Source organism: Sitodiplosis mosellana, unplaced genomic scaffold (assembly GCF_009176505.1).
Source record: "Sitodiplosis mosellana isolate CC-2019 unplaced genomic scaffold, AAFC_SMos_1.0 Smas_scaffold_4352, whole genome shotgun sequence".
NCBI lineage: Eukaryota > Metazoa > Arthropoda > Insecta > Diptera > Cecidomyiidae > Sitodiplosis > Sitodiplosis mosellana.
In genome coordinates, this window is record NW_022599594.1 from 16,187 (window position 1) to 32,401 (window position 16,215).

The 16,215-nt window shown below is 37.6% G+C and overlaps 1 long non-coding RNA gene across 1 annotated transcript; it reads left to right on the forward strand.

The window, feature by feature from the left end:
• The first annotated feature begins 3,873 nt into the window (after positions 1-3,873).
• LOC129572178 (uncharacterized) lies at positions 3,874-4,287 on the forward strand. The gene is made up of 3 exons (XR_008688401.1): positions 3,874-3,982; positions 4,080-4,095; positions 4,198-4,287. It is a non-coding gene; the product is annotated as an uncharacterized LOC129572178 (long non-coding RNA).
• Positions 4,288-16,215: the final 11,928 nt, after the last annotated feature.

A 16,215-nucleotide genomic window follows, 5' to 3' on the forward strand; every position in this document is an offset into this window, starting at 1 on the left:
TGGCGATTCGGGTGGACCAGTCGTTTCAAAAACAAATGGCAAAATCGTGGGCATAACTACGGGTATAAATGGAACAACAGGTCGTCGCGGAATGTTCCTCCCAATTACGTCATTCCTTGGTTTTATCCATGATCCAAAGGTATCTAATCTCAATGCCCCAATTTGCATTTCAATAACGGGAACAAAATGTAATTTTGCTTTTATTTCAGAGCGTGAAACCACTTCCACCTTCGCTTACACCTAATGAAGCTAAATTCTTAGCCGATATAGTGGTACCGGGAAGTAAGTGTGCATTCGAGATTTGAATTAAACCAATTTATTATCCGGTTTTTAAAGTCACTTTTAATCTTCATATATTTTTTTCGACGGCGAAAGCGGAGATTTTTCATGATTCATAAACCAATACTCATCCTGAGATCTTTTTCTATTACAGAATTTCTCACCGCTACCAAGGAAACATATGCCAATGCCGACGAAGATGTTCAAATCCAATCTAATGCAATAATTTTGTCGGAAACCGAGATTTTGACCTGTGCACATAATGTGCACGGCGCCCCATATGTCTATGTAATAGTTAATAAACTATCAAGCAATCCGACAGAAATCAAAGTCACCGAAGACCAAATAGAAATTCATGAGAAATACTCATTGTCTGGATTCGCATTTGACGTTGCCAAGATTACACTTGAAGAACCGTTGGAGTTTAACGACAACGTCGGCAGAATCGATTTGGTGGACAAATATTACAAAATGAATGACCCATCCGAAATGGTCACTGTCTATGGTGATATGACATTGGATGGAACAGCAAGAACGAGACGTTTTGATATAAAGTCGAGATTGGGCGACCGATTTGATGCAAATCATTTGATGTGTTACACTTTAGATGAAAGCATGGGAACTCCCTGTTCGTTTGGAGGACCAATGGTTTCGAAAAAGAATAACAAACTCGTGGGCATGACCATATTTCGTTCGCGTGGTAAGCCAGTTATTTTTCAACCGATTGCACCGTTGCTTGATTGGATCCGGAAGCCAAGGGTAAGACGTAATCAAAGAAGCAGAAAATAGGCTCGGAAAAAGGGGTTTCAGGCGCCTGAAAAAGCTGAATACCGTCTCTTTTTTTGCCCCTGTCATTTGATGTTCAACAAAAGAACCGAATAAATTTGAAAATTTGAGAAAAATGCATTTTAGTTTTCATTCGTTAGTTTCATCTGCACGTAAGTGTGAGCGAGATAGCATGAGTTTTGGGTATCCCAGTGAATAGGTACTACGGAGCTGGTGAAATTATGACTTGGTTTTATTCATAGCGTTTTGGAGGCGATGGACACATTATTTTTGCCGAATTCTGCTCGGAAATGCGAGTTCTGGCCGATGGGACACATGAAGTACTGTACCAGAATCGAGAAATAGCGATTATGAATGAACGTAATGAGAAATGTAACGAAATTACGTTCATTCATAATCACTAGTGAAGCCACGTTGCCAAAATATGTACGTTCTTGTTTCCTTACTGCGCACTACTTTTCTACGGTGAAGCAGACTGCTTTGTTGACGTGTATAACAATACGGGTAAAAATTGCACGTAAGTGTGAGCGAAATTACAGTTGTTCATTTCCCGATAGAGTGATAATATAATATCAGCATAATAACGTTATTACTATTAATAATATGTTATTATGATCGGATCATAATAACGGTTTTTTTTGCATCAAATTTACGTTTTCCACAAAAATTATCACATTTTATGAGAAATAAATGGGAAAAATAAACCAAAATACACAATTCTAATTCAATTCGGTTGTTTATTCAGAATAAAAAAATTTCAATTATTGTGTCTATTGAATGAGAACAAATCCGATGGTTTTGCTGCACAGAGAGAAATGTCATACCATTAAACTTATAGCAACTGTATAAATTTCGCTACTTTACGGATTCTATACAACCAACACAGATACATTGTACTAAATCTGTATAGCTTGTATGTGTTTAGCTGTCAAACATCTGAGATGCGCTGACACATACAAGTTATACAGATTTAGTACAATGTATCTGTGTTGGTTGTACAGAATCCGTAAAGTAGCGAAATTTATACAGTTGCTATAAGTGTAGTGGCATGACATTTCTGTGTGTGTGAGAGAGTGTGTGAAAAAGTACCAAAAATACAATCGAAAAAAACCTTACACTTGAAACAAAACAATCAGACAGGTTGACTGATGAACTTTTTGAGAACCTGCTGCTGCTGCACATGAACGATTGGTAATCAGTGGACAGCAGAGAAGCAAAATCACGCACACATTGTCATCTCAAACATATGTTCGTCTACCTCACTTCTATGTACAATTGTACATTTAAATGTACTATGTATTGGATTGTGTTCAGTAGCGACAGTTGAATTTTTTTTATTCTGAATAAACGACCGAATTGAATTGGAATTGTGCATTTTGATTTATTTTTCCCATTGTTTTCTCATAAAATGTGATAATTTTTGTGGAAAACGTAAATTTGATGCAAAAAACCGTTATTATGATCCGATTATGATATAATTATCATGATCCGAAAATGATAATTATCATGATTCGATGATGATAATTATTATGATAAAATATTATTACTGATAATATTTTATCATCGGAACAACTGTAAGCGAAATAGCATGAGTCTTCGGCGTCCGAGGGATTAGGAACTTACGAGCTGGTTGAATGATGGCTCAATGGGAAGCCATCAATTTGTATACATAAGGGTTTGGGAGCGATAGACACATTATTTTTGCCGAGTTTTGGCCATGTCTAGATTTTACCATATAAAACACAATGTAATTCCACCGGCGATCCGAGGTTTTCATACAAACTTCCCATGTAGACGATCCGAAACAGGCAAAAATCGAAAAAAAAGTTCAAAAATTGAAAAAAATAGATTTCATGTGCCCAATCCATTGGTGTTATCACCACATCGAAATTCGCATTCCTTATCAATAAAATTATCATGCATTCCTAGAACCGAAACACTATCCAACAAGTATTTACAAACGAAACACTAGCGCAAACGTTTTTCAAAGTGAATCATGGAAAACAAATTTCATTGGAATGTAACACACGTTGTTTCACTTCGAAAAATTCTCTGCCGATGTTATACTTTAAAAAAATCATTCGTTTTTGTATCATAACGATATATTGTCAGAATATGTCTTGTTTTCAATCTCACCCATTCATATATACTGTTCACTCCAGCATCACATGCACCAAATTCCGTTGGTGTACACGCGCAGCGGTTTTTTCATTCCATCTGTATAAATACAAAAGTGATGTGTTCTTCGAAAATGGTTATTCGTTTATCATGCGACGTTTCATTTTTGTTAGGAACATCATCAGGCTGGGGAACAAAAGAATTTAAAATGTTTTCGAACGTATTCCATTTTTTGCTAGCAATTTACACAAGTTGTATCAGCTATACGTGTCCATCAAAGGAATTTTGTTATTGAGCTTCATTTAGTGTCTGAATATGATTACACTATGCAACAACAAGAAACAACAACAGAGAAGGGATCTTATTTACAAAGATTTTTGGGCTTACTTAATCCAAATCTGGCGTTAGTTTGTCCTGGCACGTCTAGTTTTGAAGATACGTTCATTGCTTTCCGTATCAGATTTGGATTAAGTGGGCCAAAAAACTTTGGAAATGAGTCTTCCCTTTTTGGGGGAAATTTTTCTTTGAAATTTCTTGCATAGTGTTAGTAGACCTCAATTCGTAAATTCCATAACTGAAAAATACCATTATTCATCAATTATACGTTGCAGTGCACGTGTCAGCTATTGGTAGATGAATGGTATAAAAGAGGCGCCACCGCATAGACGAGACCAAATGAATTCAAAGTATCTCTTCTCAAATTATCATTGTGCAACAGGTTAAAACTCTGTTTCGTTGGCAAATTAAAATGAATCTACTACACGGTTTGTTTTTGGTGCTATTTATCGTTGAATTTTCGGTAAGTTTTTTTTTATTCCTTTATCATTTTCATTTTTATCCAACAAAATGCGATGTTTCTATAGAATTGAAAGTGAACACGAAATTTCTTTTTCTAGGAACTTCAAGGAAAACGTAAGACAAATTTTGTTTTGTTTTAAATTTTGCTTTTTATGATTACAAGAGATTTTTCATTTTAAAATTTCAACTTTTTTTTTCTAATGTACAAATGAACAGATGGCTTTTTTTCGCAAGCTCTTCTCAAGGGCGAAGTAATTGAAAACATGTCACAGGCAAAGTTTGTAGCTGGAATCTATGCCCCTGCAAGTAAGTCTGCTTTAGAATAATTTTTATTCTTTTTTTCGTGTGAATTTTCTATTCAAATATTCTATCAATTTTGTGTGTGTTCATTTTTGCTTGTACTGAGACGAAACGATTTTATTACAGAATATTTGTATGCAATCAAAGACAATTTAACTGATGCTGATAGAGAAACGGAGATTGTATGTACCGCATTTATTCTGTCAAAAACGGAAATTATCACGAATGCCCATTGTGTGGCTGGCGCTCCATATATTTATGTGGTAGCTGGTACAAAAGTAGCATCAGACAAAAACCAAAAAATCAAAATCAAAGTCGAAAAAGAGAACATTGCATGGCACCCTCATTTTGGTCATTCAGGATTAGTCGGTCCATTTGATATTGCCAAAGTTACACTGAAAACGCCGTTAGAATTCAGCGATACCATTGGCAGTATCAAACTCGTGGACAAGGATTATAAATTGAATGACCCATCAGAAGTGGTCACTGTCTATGGGTATGGCGTGTTGAACAACATCGGACCAATGATATTGAGGCGTTGCGATGCGAACTATATACCTATTGTCGAATGGGCCAACATATTCAACCTAGGTCAGACTTTGTTCTTTACCACTGGCAAAGCTACGAACGATGGCGAAATTATTACACCTGGCGATTCGGGTGGACCAGTCGTTTCAAAAAAAAATGGCAAAATCGTGGGCATAACTACGGGTATAAATGGAACAACAGGTGGCCGCGGAATGTTCCTCCCAATCGCATCATTCCTTGGTTTTATCCATGATCCAAAGGTATCTAATCTCAATGCCCCAATTTGCATTTCCATAACGCAAACAAAATGTATTTTTGCTTTCATTTCAGAGCGTGAAACCACTTCCACCTTCGCTTACACCTAACGAAGCTAAATTTATAGCCGATATATCGGTACCGGGGAGTAAGTGTGCGAAAGAGGAGATTTTTCATGATTCATAAACCAATACTCATCCTGAGATATTTTTCTATTACAGAATTTCTCACCGCTACCAAGGAAGCATATGCCAATGCCGACGAAGATGTTCAAATACAATTTAATGCAATCATTTTGTCGGAAACGGAGATTTTGACCTGTGCACATCATGTGCACGGCGCCCCATATCTCTATGTAATAGTAAATAAACTATCAAGCAATGCGACAGAACTTAAAGTCACTGAAGACCAGATAGAAATTCATGAGAAATACGCATTGTCGGGATTCACATTTGACGTTGCCAAGATTACACTTAAAGAACCGTTGGAGTTCAACGAGAACGTTGGCAGCATCGATTTGGTGGACAAAGATTACAAATTGAATGACCCGTCTGAAATAGTCTCTGTCTATGGTGATATGATATTGGATGGAGCAGAGAGAACGAGACGTTATGATACAAAGTATGTGAATGGCGCCATTTGCAAACCGAAAGTGCACCCCTTATTTGATGCAAATCATTTGATGTGTTACACTTTAGATGAAAGCATGGGAACTCCCTCTACGTTTGGAAGTCCAATGATTTCTAAGAAGAATAACAAACTCGTGGGCATGACCATAATTCGTTATCCTGATCAGCCAGTTATTTTTCATCCGATTGCACCGTTGCTTGATTGGATCCGGAAGCCAAAGATGGGACGTAATCAAAGAGGAAGAATATAGACTTGAAAAAGAGGTTTCAGGCGCCTGAAAAAGCTGAATACCGTCTCTTTTATTGCCCCCCGTCATTTGATGTTCAACAAAAGAACCGAATAAATTTGAAAATTTGAGAAAAATGCATTTTAGTTTTCATTCGCCCATGCGCAGTTACGTGATTATGCAAAGTAATTGCGATATATGCGTATAGCACTGCACACTTTTTGTTGAAAAATGGCGAAATCTGCCGTAGAGAGCGCGCTTTCTTATGGACATTCCAATGGGGAACTGTTGGCGCCCTCTTGACGGTTTTTTTGATAACTAGAAGTGTTAGACGCTGTTTTACGGCTTGCAATGCACGTAAAAATTGCACGTAAGTGTGAGCGAGATAGCATGAGTTTTGGGCACCCCAGTGAATTGGTACTACGGAACTGGTGAAATGATGGCTCGGTTTTATTCATAGCGTTTTGGAGGCGATGGACACATTATTTTTGCCGAATTCTGCTCGGAAATGCGAGTTCTGGCCAGAAATATATTGCCGGAATACCAAAAGACAGCCAATGACATCTCTAAACCAACTTATTGAATCATCGAATATTTCGAGTGTAATGTTATTTGCAATGGCATGTAGAGTTTGAACTGTCAAATGCAATGGATTGAAACTATAAAGTGTGTGAGTTGAATGTACTAAGTGTGTGAGTTGAATGTATCGACTAATGTAGAGATCGGCCATATTGTTTCCCCTCATTCGGACAGAGAGCATTATTATACAGAAGCCACTGACTAAGCAACACACGCATTTGAACCGAAATAAAATAAAACTGAATTTTATCGTTAAAAATACCGATCATCGTGTTAATTCATTACAATTCAGAACTGGGATTCGATTGATAAGTGGACAATCTATTGGGGAAAATAGAAATTTCGTGGAAATATTTACAATTTCATCAATATTTTTGTGATTTTCGCTGTGCACCATGTCGAACATGCTACGCAGAGCTGATGTCATGCGATTGCTCCAAGAAGCGGGCGTTCAATTCGATCCAGAAGCCACGATGACACAATTGCGCCCACTGTACGATGATTTAATGGCACAGAACATGCAATTGCGACGAAAACAACCAGATGAAAGTGCGGTAATGTTGGATAACGTGGAAGAGCAACAATCACAGGACGAACAAAATGCACGGCAGCCGGTCGAAAACGAGTCACAACAGCAGCAAAATGTGCAACAGCAACCAATCCAAAGCGAGCATATCCAAAATGTGTCAGCGCAAAATGTGCAACAGCAGCCACTCCAACCTGTGCTTCTCTCCCATAAGAACTAATGTATTTGACGTGACAGTGAATAGCGGTAGCGCCTAAATAGGATCTGCGGCAACTTAAGGAACTATCAATACTTCTTGTTGTTGCGAAATTCATGACAACAACAACAAGTATTGATAGTTCTTAAAAATTCCGCAAATTGCGAATAGGCGCCACCGCTATCTTGCGCCGGTCAAAAGCACAGTTTGAGCCACTCCAAAACGTGCAACAGCAGCAACAGATTCAACAGCAGCAAATCGTGCAACAAAACTGGGCATTGCAAATGGAACGCGAAGAAGCAGAATTGGATCGTCAGTTGGCAATCATGCGTAAGAAACGTGAATTACTCGAATTGCAACGTGAATTACAACAGTTGGAAACCAGACGCATTGATTTAAAAGTGCTCGAAGCAATGATGTCAAAGTTCGATGGTTCAGACGCACAAGATGTAAGTAAATGGATTGCTGATCTTGAAAATGTGTTCGAAATGTTTAAATACAGTGAACGTGATCTACTGGTGGCCGCACGGCATTTAATGGATGGAAGTGCGAAACGTTTTGTGCAAATCACTCATGTGATGTCATATGTTGACTTGAAACGGGCATTGATCACGGAATACAAACGGGCATACACTGTGCAAGATGTGTTGAAGCAATTGAAAGCGCGCACGATGAAGCCAGATGAAACACCGCGTCAGTATGTGATTGAAATGCAATTTATCGCCAGCCGAGCAGAAGTTTCTGAAGCAGACTTGATCGAAATAATCATCGATGGTCTCAATGACTCTTCAAAACTGGTGTCAATGTTATACAGTGCCACAACCATGGTTGAGTTCAAAGTGTTGATGGAAAGATACGAAAAGAAGCGCAATGCAATGATGTCAATGAAGAAAGTGTTAATTCAACCAGTTGCAAACAGAGCCAAAGTGTTGATGACAGTTGCCAACAGTGGTTTTAATGCTTCAGTAGCCAGTGCCAATGTCAATGCGGGCGCGAATGTGGTGGATATGTCAACAATTCGTTGTTATAATTGTTTTGATTACGGGCATTATCAAAGCCGATGCACAAAGCCGAAGCGGCCAATCAACAGTTGTTTCGTGTGCCATAAAGTTGGCCATACCCGCCATGATTGCCCGGATAAGAAGAAGCCATCAGAAGTAGCTAATGCAGCAGCCGTCGCAGCAGCCATTGCCGAGTCAGAGGACCATGAAGTCAAGCATTTAGCCGAACAGTTGTCACATACTAATTTGGTAAGTGTTGCCTTCTATGAACAAGATAAGTGCACTGAATTAATTTCGCGTATTGCTCTTTTTGATTCTGGCAGTCCCGTTAGTACTGTGAAGAGGTCCTATGTGCCGTTTCTAGTGAACAAAAATCATAAACCATCGGGTTATCGTGGAATGGGCAATAAGACATTAAGTATGTACGGTTTTGTAAAATGTCAATTTGTGTTTCGCGAACATATTCTCACACATAATTTTCTTGTTTTGCCAGATGAAGAAGCAGCCGTCGATCTACTTGTCGGACGAGATTCGCTCAGAAAAATGAATATCCCTTTATGTCAAGTAAAAGAAATAAAATACAGTATTGAAAATTTATTGAAATTAAATAGAAATAAAGCCCAAATTCCAAATGAAACCGCCGTCAGTGCACTTGAATTGTTCAATTTATTTAAGAGTCCAGAGAAAAAGAAAACGGTGCCACAAGTAGGTAAAGAGAAAATGTGTAAGTCTGACCCTGAGATTAACTTGCTTAATGACCTTATGTCATGTGAAGAACGTATGGAATATTGCGTTAATTTAATTGAGCCAGAAGATTTAAATAACTTTGATGAACTTATTATGCTAATAAATACAACTGAGGCGGATGAATTGTTATCAGATTTAATTGACATTGACAAACAATTAGATAAAAGAGAAGCAGATGCTTTGAGGTCTACCATCGACAAGAGTTACGTTAAACTGCTTGACAAAGAAAAAAAATTGACAGCGTATTCTATGAAAATAAAATTGACCAGTGATGCACCAGTGTACAGTAGCCCACGCCGATTGTCTTTTAAAGAAAAAGCAGAGGTACAAAAAACAATTGATGATTTGTTGGCTCGGGGAATAATTAGACACAGTGAATCGCCTTACGCATCGCCGATTGTGTTAGTGAGAAAAAAGAACGGAGACTTGAGAATGTGCGTCGACTATCGTGCTTTGAACAAAATAACAGTTAAAGATCATTATCCGTTGCCATTAATCGAGGATTGCTTAACGTATTTGGGTGGGAAAAAGTATTTTAGTACATTAGATTTAGAAACCGGATTTCATCAGGTGCCGATGGAAGAAGAGTCAATACCGTTGACGGCATTTGTTACACCAACGGATCAATATGAGTATTGTTACATGCCTTTTGGACTGAAGAACGCACCACCAGTATTTCAGAAGCTAATTAACCGTGTGCTAAAGCCTTTGATTGATGCGGGAAAAATTGTTGTATATTTGGATGATATCAATATAGCCACAGAAACGTTAAGGGAACACGAAGATATTTTGTGAGAAGTATTGCGATTGTTAGCAGAGGCTGGATTGAGGTTAAATTTTAATAAGTGTAGATTCGCATATCGTGAAATTGAATATTTGGGTTATATTGTAAATGAGAATGGAATGAGACCAAATGATAATCATTTAAAAGCCATAAGAGAATACGTAGTGCCAACAGATTCACACGCAGTACAGAGATGCTTGGGATTATTTTCGTATTTTCGGCGATTTATTTACAATTTTTCTACGATTGCCAAACCGTTGACCAATTTAACAAAGAAAAACGTGAAATTCGAATGGACAGAAGAATGTAGGGATGCGTTTGAAACATTGAAGAAGAAACTTTTAGAGCCGCCGGTGTTGTGTATTTTTGACCCAAAACGTGAAACAGAGCTACACACAGATGCATGTACGCGTGGGTATGGTGGAATGTTATTACAGAAGCAAAAGGACAACAAATTTCACCCAGTTGCTTACTATTCAAAGACAACGACAGAACCAGAGTCACGGTACCATAGCTTTGAATTGGAAACACTAGCCATCGTTAATGCTTTAGAGCGATTTAAGTCGTTATTGGAAGGGATTGTGTTTACAGTGGTAACAGATTGTAATTCATTAGTACAGACGTTAGAGAAAAAGAACATTAACCCTAGAATTGCCAGGTGGACTTTAGGATTTGAGTTATTTGATTTTAAAGTAAGACACAGAAGTGGTGAACAAATGGCTCACGTGGATGCTTTAAGTAGAATATCACAGATTTGCACAATCGCAGAAAATGAGGTTGATTTGAACATACAAATTGCACAGTCGCGTGACCCAAGAGTTAAAAAACTAAGAAGCAAGTTGGAGAGAAGTGATGTGAAGGGATATGAATTAGAAAACGGGTTAGTTTTTCGGGTGAATGACAGATGTCAACAGTTGTATGTGCCTACGGAAATGGAAGATAGTATTATGAGAGCAGTGCATGAGAATTATGGGCATCTTGGCATTGATAAATGTGCAAATCAAATTCAGAAGCATTATTGGTTCCCATTGATGCGAGAAAAGTTGAACACATTTATTAGGAATTGCTTGAAGTGTATATATTATTCAGCGGCACCCAGAAGCAACGAGCGTAATTTATACAATATTCCGAAGAAGCCAGTGCCTTTTGACACAGGGCATATCGATCACATCGGTCCATTTGAAGCAGTTGGTTCAAAGCGTAAGCATGTGCTAGTAGTTGTTGATTCTTTTACGAAAAAACTTCACCTAAAAATCGACTCATTTCTTCCCAGTGGGAAATATCTTGTCAGATGTCGCTATAGTGCTCCAATTGGTGTTTCATTTTAGTAAACAGACATCCACAAACACACAGACACAAGGTCTGTGTTCATTACACCAAAGTGTATCACGCACCAACATGTATGAGATTGGTTTCTCGCAGGCGTGCATGTATTCGTATTCGGGATCCGCGCATGCGCACGCAACAGCGACGAACAGTGTGTAGCAAAAGAAATCTACATTCATAAATGCTTCACAGCATGTTCCGCTGGAGTGTTTGTTTCGATACACACTGTATGTCGATGTTGCGAATATTTTTTTTCAAATTCTACTGTCGCTTGAGAGCGCGAGCTCATAATACGTTAGAAAAAAATCATTAACTGTATTTATGTAGCCAAAACATATTTTTTTAGTTTATTAATTTCGTTGCACATTAATCGTTCAAAAGATACATTACTTAAGTGTTCACAAAGAAATTATCTAAGTGTTTGGCGGGCTCTCTAATTAAAGGCTGATGCCGTGCGTAGCCCAAATACCAAAGAGTCATCATCGAATGTGAACAACATCCAAGCGATCTCGCACCAACTTGACAAGAACAATAATAGGCAATGATAGAATCGGAACCTTTCAATGTATTGTCGTAAATGATGACCGAATCGTGGCAGACACGACTTTTAAAACGCGAGTCAATTTGCGTTAAAATAAAATTTAGATTGCTTGGATTGTTTTCAATATTCAATCCTTTCAGGAGTTGGTCGCGAATATCGTTGGGGCAAACAAAAATTAAAAATTCGTTATCATGATCCCGTATATGCTGCGCATAATATGATGTGGCATTTTTAATGTGATATGTTCCGAGAGATATTAGTTTCAAGTCTCCTTCGGTTAGCTGTGGAAAATAAAAGTCTGGAATGGATGATTCACCATTTCTATCGAATGTCACTGCTTGAAACTTGGGCAGATTCAATTGAAAAATTCGAGATCCAACAACGTTTTTCAAAATGTTCGGTTTATCAATGGACTGAAGCATCCTATTTGTTATATTTTCGGAATCATTCTTATCAGAAATAATTTTTTTAAGGAATGCATTTATAATCGCAGCTCCAATGAGAAAATCATCGTGAAAGTGCTCAATCGAATAAGTATCCCATATTTGATTGAATAAATGCCAAAATTCTTTCATGGTTCCATTTCGAACCTCAACAACAAAACGACCTTTCGTAACGACTCTCGATTCGTTTGCCTCTTTGGTTTTAAACTGACTCTCTGTTTTGGTATTTAAAAGTTTCGGCATTTTAACTACGAATCCCCTATCCTCCAAAAACTTGACGGCATCTCTGAAACCTCTGTCCAAAATGAACACATCACCGGGCTTAAATATATGTGACAAATCATTAGAGTTAAATAATTTCATGATTATTGTGGCATCATTGTCAGTAGCTTGATATGGTCCAAATATATCTATAATTGTTCCGTCAGTAGAAACACACATCATAGGTTTAATTAAATTCCTTTTCTTTTGAACGCTATATGTTTGCTTTTGGAACTCATAATTAGTACTTTTATCGGTATAGATATATGTTCCATCCCAAACTACAATCAATTTACTGCAATCACCGCCACAATATAACTCTCTGGCCGTAAATGTTGTGTGGTCATTGATGAACTGTCGTGAAAGGTTCTGACTACCGAGATATAACGGAACGAAATCATTTTTCAATGCTTCCCTGGCTTTATTGATATATTTTCGAAGAGTGTCTATAGACACTTTCTCGATCAGAGCTAGCGATTCCTTTGTTTCACCTGTCCTCAGTTGGCGAAGATAATATCTAAGAGCGAAATGGGCCATTTTTCGTGCTTCGGTGTCATTTGAGCTACCTCGTCTTTGCAGCGATCTGTATAGTGATGGTGACTTGTACAAAATCGTATTGAATTGAGTTTGAGTTAAGCCAGTCGCCTTTTTGATATCTTTATCACTCATGACATCGCTCACTTCAGTTTCAATTTTTTTAGAACTTGTGCACAACGAAAACATCTCTTCAATCATCTTCCTTGAATACATATGGAATTGATATGGCGATTCAATTAGCTCATTCCAATTAGGAGTGCTTAAATGATGATGGCATACGGCAGTTTTTAGTGGAATATAAAACTTGTGACTCATCATCACGGACTTTCTAATTGCTTGTGGAAACCGTTTGGTATTTGTTTCCAAACAAGATGGAAATACGCAACAAGCTTCTGTAGCCGCACATCTTGGAATATTCAAGCGTATTCCGACTGTATTATAGCCCTGATCTGTAATTGAGAATCCCAAAAATTGCTTTTCGTATCACATTGCTTGAGATTTCAAGTGAAATAAAAATTACCACTATTTATTCGATTAAAAATGTCGTTCGAATCCATTTTGAGTGATTTTATTTATTGCGTTTGTGCATCATCACTTGTCGATTGACAATGGATAAATGAAATATTGAAATCTATTGAAAAGCAACGCGCATCATTCTGTGTATCGAACATAACGGTATTTTGTTTACAAACAACACGCAGCTACCGCATACACCATAAGATGCATTCGGTCAGCTGTAGCAATGAGTGGCGAATCGTTGTCCGTGTATTCATTCATATAAACGGGTGCCGTACATGTTTTGATTTGTTGAGAAACATTCAATCGCAATAGCGGCGATGTGACAGCATTCAGTCATAGCACACAATTCGTCACGATTGTAGGAATGAGTGAGGATGCATTTGTATATGTGTTTGTGTTCGATGAGTGGATTACACATTGTTATTGACATGCGGCACCTCTTTCGGGATATTTTTCGACTGGGAAATTGTCTTGGATGTTCTTTACAAAGTTATATGCTACGAACACCAGTTCGAAAGAATCTATATGTGCATTGAAGAGATATTTTGTAGAATACAGTAGACCCAGAAGAATGGTGCATGATAGAGGAACGTGTTTTACTTCGAAAGAATTTAAAAAAATTTGTAATGAGAAGGGAATTGAGCGAGTTGTGAATGCAGTAGCCTCACCACAGTCAAATGGTCAAGTTGAAAGAGTGAATCGTACACTGATAGGTGTATTGTCTAAGTTGACCGAGCCCATGAATCACGCGAATTGGAAAAATAAATTGGTTGACGTTGAATTCGCTATTAACAATACGGTGCACTGCACAACTGGCCAAACACCGAGTAAACTATTGTTCAATGTGGAACAGCATGGACTTGCCGTCGATGAATTGACTGAATATTTGCATGATCTTTATTCAAAAGAAACAGAGAATCGAAGCGAAATTATTGCGAAAGCAGAACAAAAAATTCAGAAGTCTCAGTTGTACAATAAAAAATACTTTGAGGAAAAACATAAGCCCGCAAAAGAATTTGAAGTAGGTGATTTAGTTGTAATAAAAAATGTAGACACGACAGTGGGGAAGAACAAAAAATTAATTCCGAAATACAAGGGGCCTTATGTAATTCGCAAACAGTTGGGTCATGACCGACGGGTGGAAGCAATTCCGTATTTCTGTACTGAAACTATAGAAATGTATGTTCATCATTCTGGCCCTCTACAACTGTTTTTGAGAACTAACATCGGCATTTTTTTAAGTAATACGTTCTTTCATTTGTTTGGCTATAATTTCTATTATATTCGATTTGGTTACCGATATGTGATTTTTACGTTTAAATAGGTTATTCAAAATATATCTGAATACATTTGAAATTTGCTGCCCCTTTTATAACTCATTGATTTCAGTCCTAAAAATCAGTTAATTTTCACTAGTTGCTATCTTGTTTTGTAAACAATGTGTACAACATGAACTGTCAACGGCTGACAAGTGTCGTGTATTGAATATGACAGAATGCTTCAAAATTAAGTCGATAGAGGGCCAGAAGTTCGAACTGTCGCTTCCACCCGTCGGTCATGACAGATATGTAGTATCAGACGTTGAAAATTGCCAAGTAACACAGATGCCATATAATAGTGTAATTGATTCCAGTAGAATGAAAAAGTGGCTAGAACCGTGTAAAAACATTGAAGAACTGGACGAAGAAGGCAACACAGATGTAAGTGAAAATGAAAGCGAAACAGATGAAATTGTAAATAGCAATAAGAACATAACAGATGATGATTGTACAGATTATGAATATTTAGGGAATGAGGAGGATTTAGAATTATAATTAATCGTGGTCGATTACATGTCAGAATAGGCCGAGTTGTAATGTTATTTGCAATGGCATGTAGAATTTGAACTGTCAAATGCCAATGGATTGAAACTATAAAGTGTGTGAGTTGAAGTTACTGTACGTGTGAGTTGAATGTACTAAGTGTGTGAGTTGAATGTATCGACTAATGTAGAGATCGGCCATATTGTTTCCCCTCATTCGGACAGAGAGCATTATTGTACAGAAGCCACTGACTAAGCAACACATGCATTTGAACCGAAATAAAATAAAACTGAATTTTATCGTTAAAAATATCGATCATCGTGTTAATTCATTACAAAAGCAACTTTTTTCAATCGTGTGTGGCTTGAGTTGAATATAATCAACTTTACGGCGACACTAGCAGCTTCTCTGCACACACATCGTAGAAGAGAGTACAAAAATCATAGTATTTTGGCAAATGTATCAAGTAACCATTGTGAAACATCAATACGTTTTGGCTAACGCGTAGTACCGGCCCACAGAGAAGCTGTTAGCGTCGCCGTAAAGTTGATTATATTCTAGTAAAGCCATACACGTTTGAAAAAAGTTGCCGAAAAATACAATGATTCAATGAGTTGGAATTGAGATGGCATTGACTGCTATGTGTCAAATGACTTACATGTGAAATGTATTGTGGCACTTTCCCTATGGTTCTGGCCATGTGTAAATTTTACCATATAAATCAATGTATAATTGCAACCGCGCCGTGCTCCGAGAATTTCATACAAACCTGCCATGTAGACGGTCGTAAAAATCGAAAAAAAGTTTTAAAAAAATGTTTTTAGATTCTAATAGAGTATTTTGTGTGCACCGTTGGAATTATCGGCACATCGAAATTCGCGCTCCCTACCACTTAATTTTCACTCCGAAATCAAGTCACAACCAAAACCACTATTAAGATTAGTCATCATTCCAATGGACTTGGAAGTGTATCGTACATTTTTGCTTCAATTAAAGTGAAGCACGATTGCTATAGTCAACAAATATTTCGCGA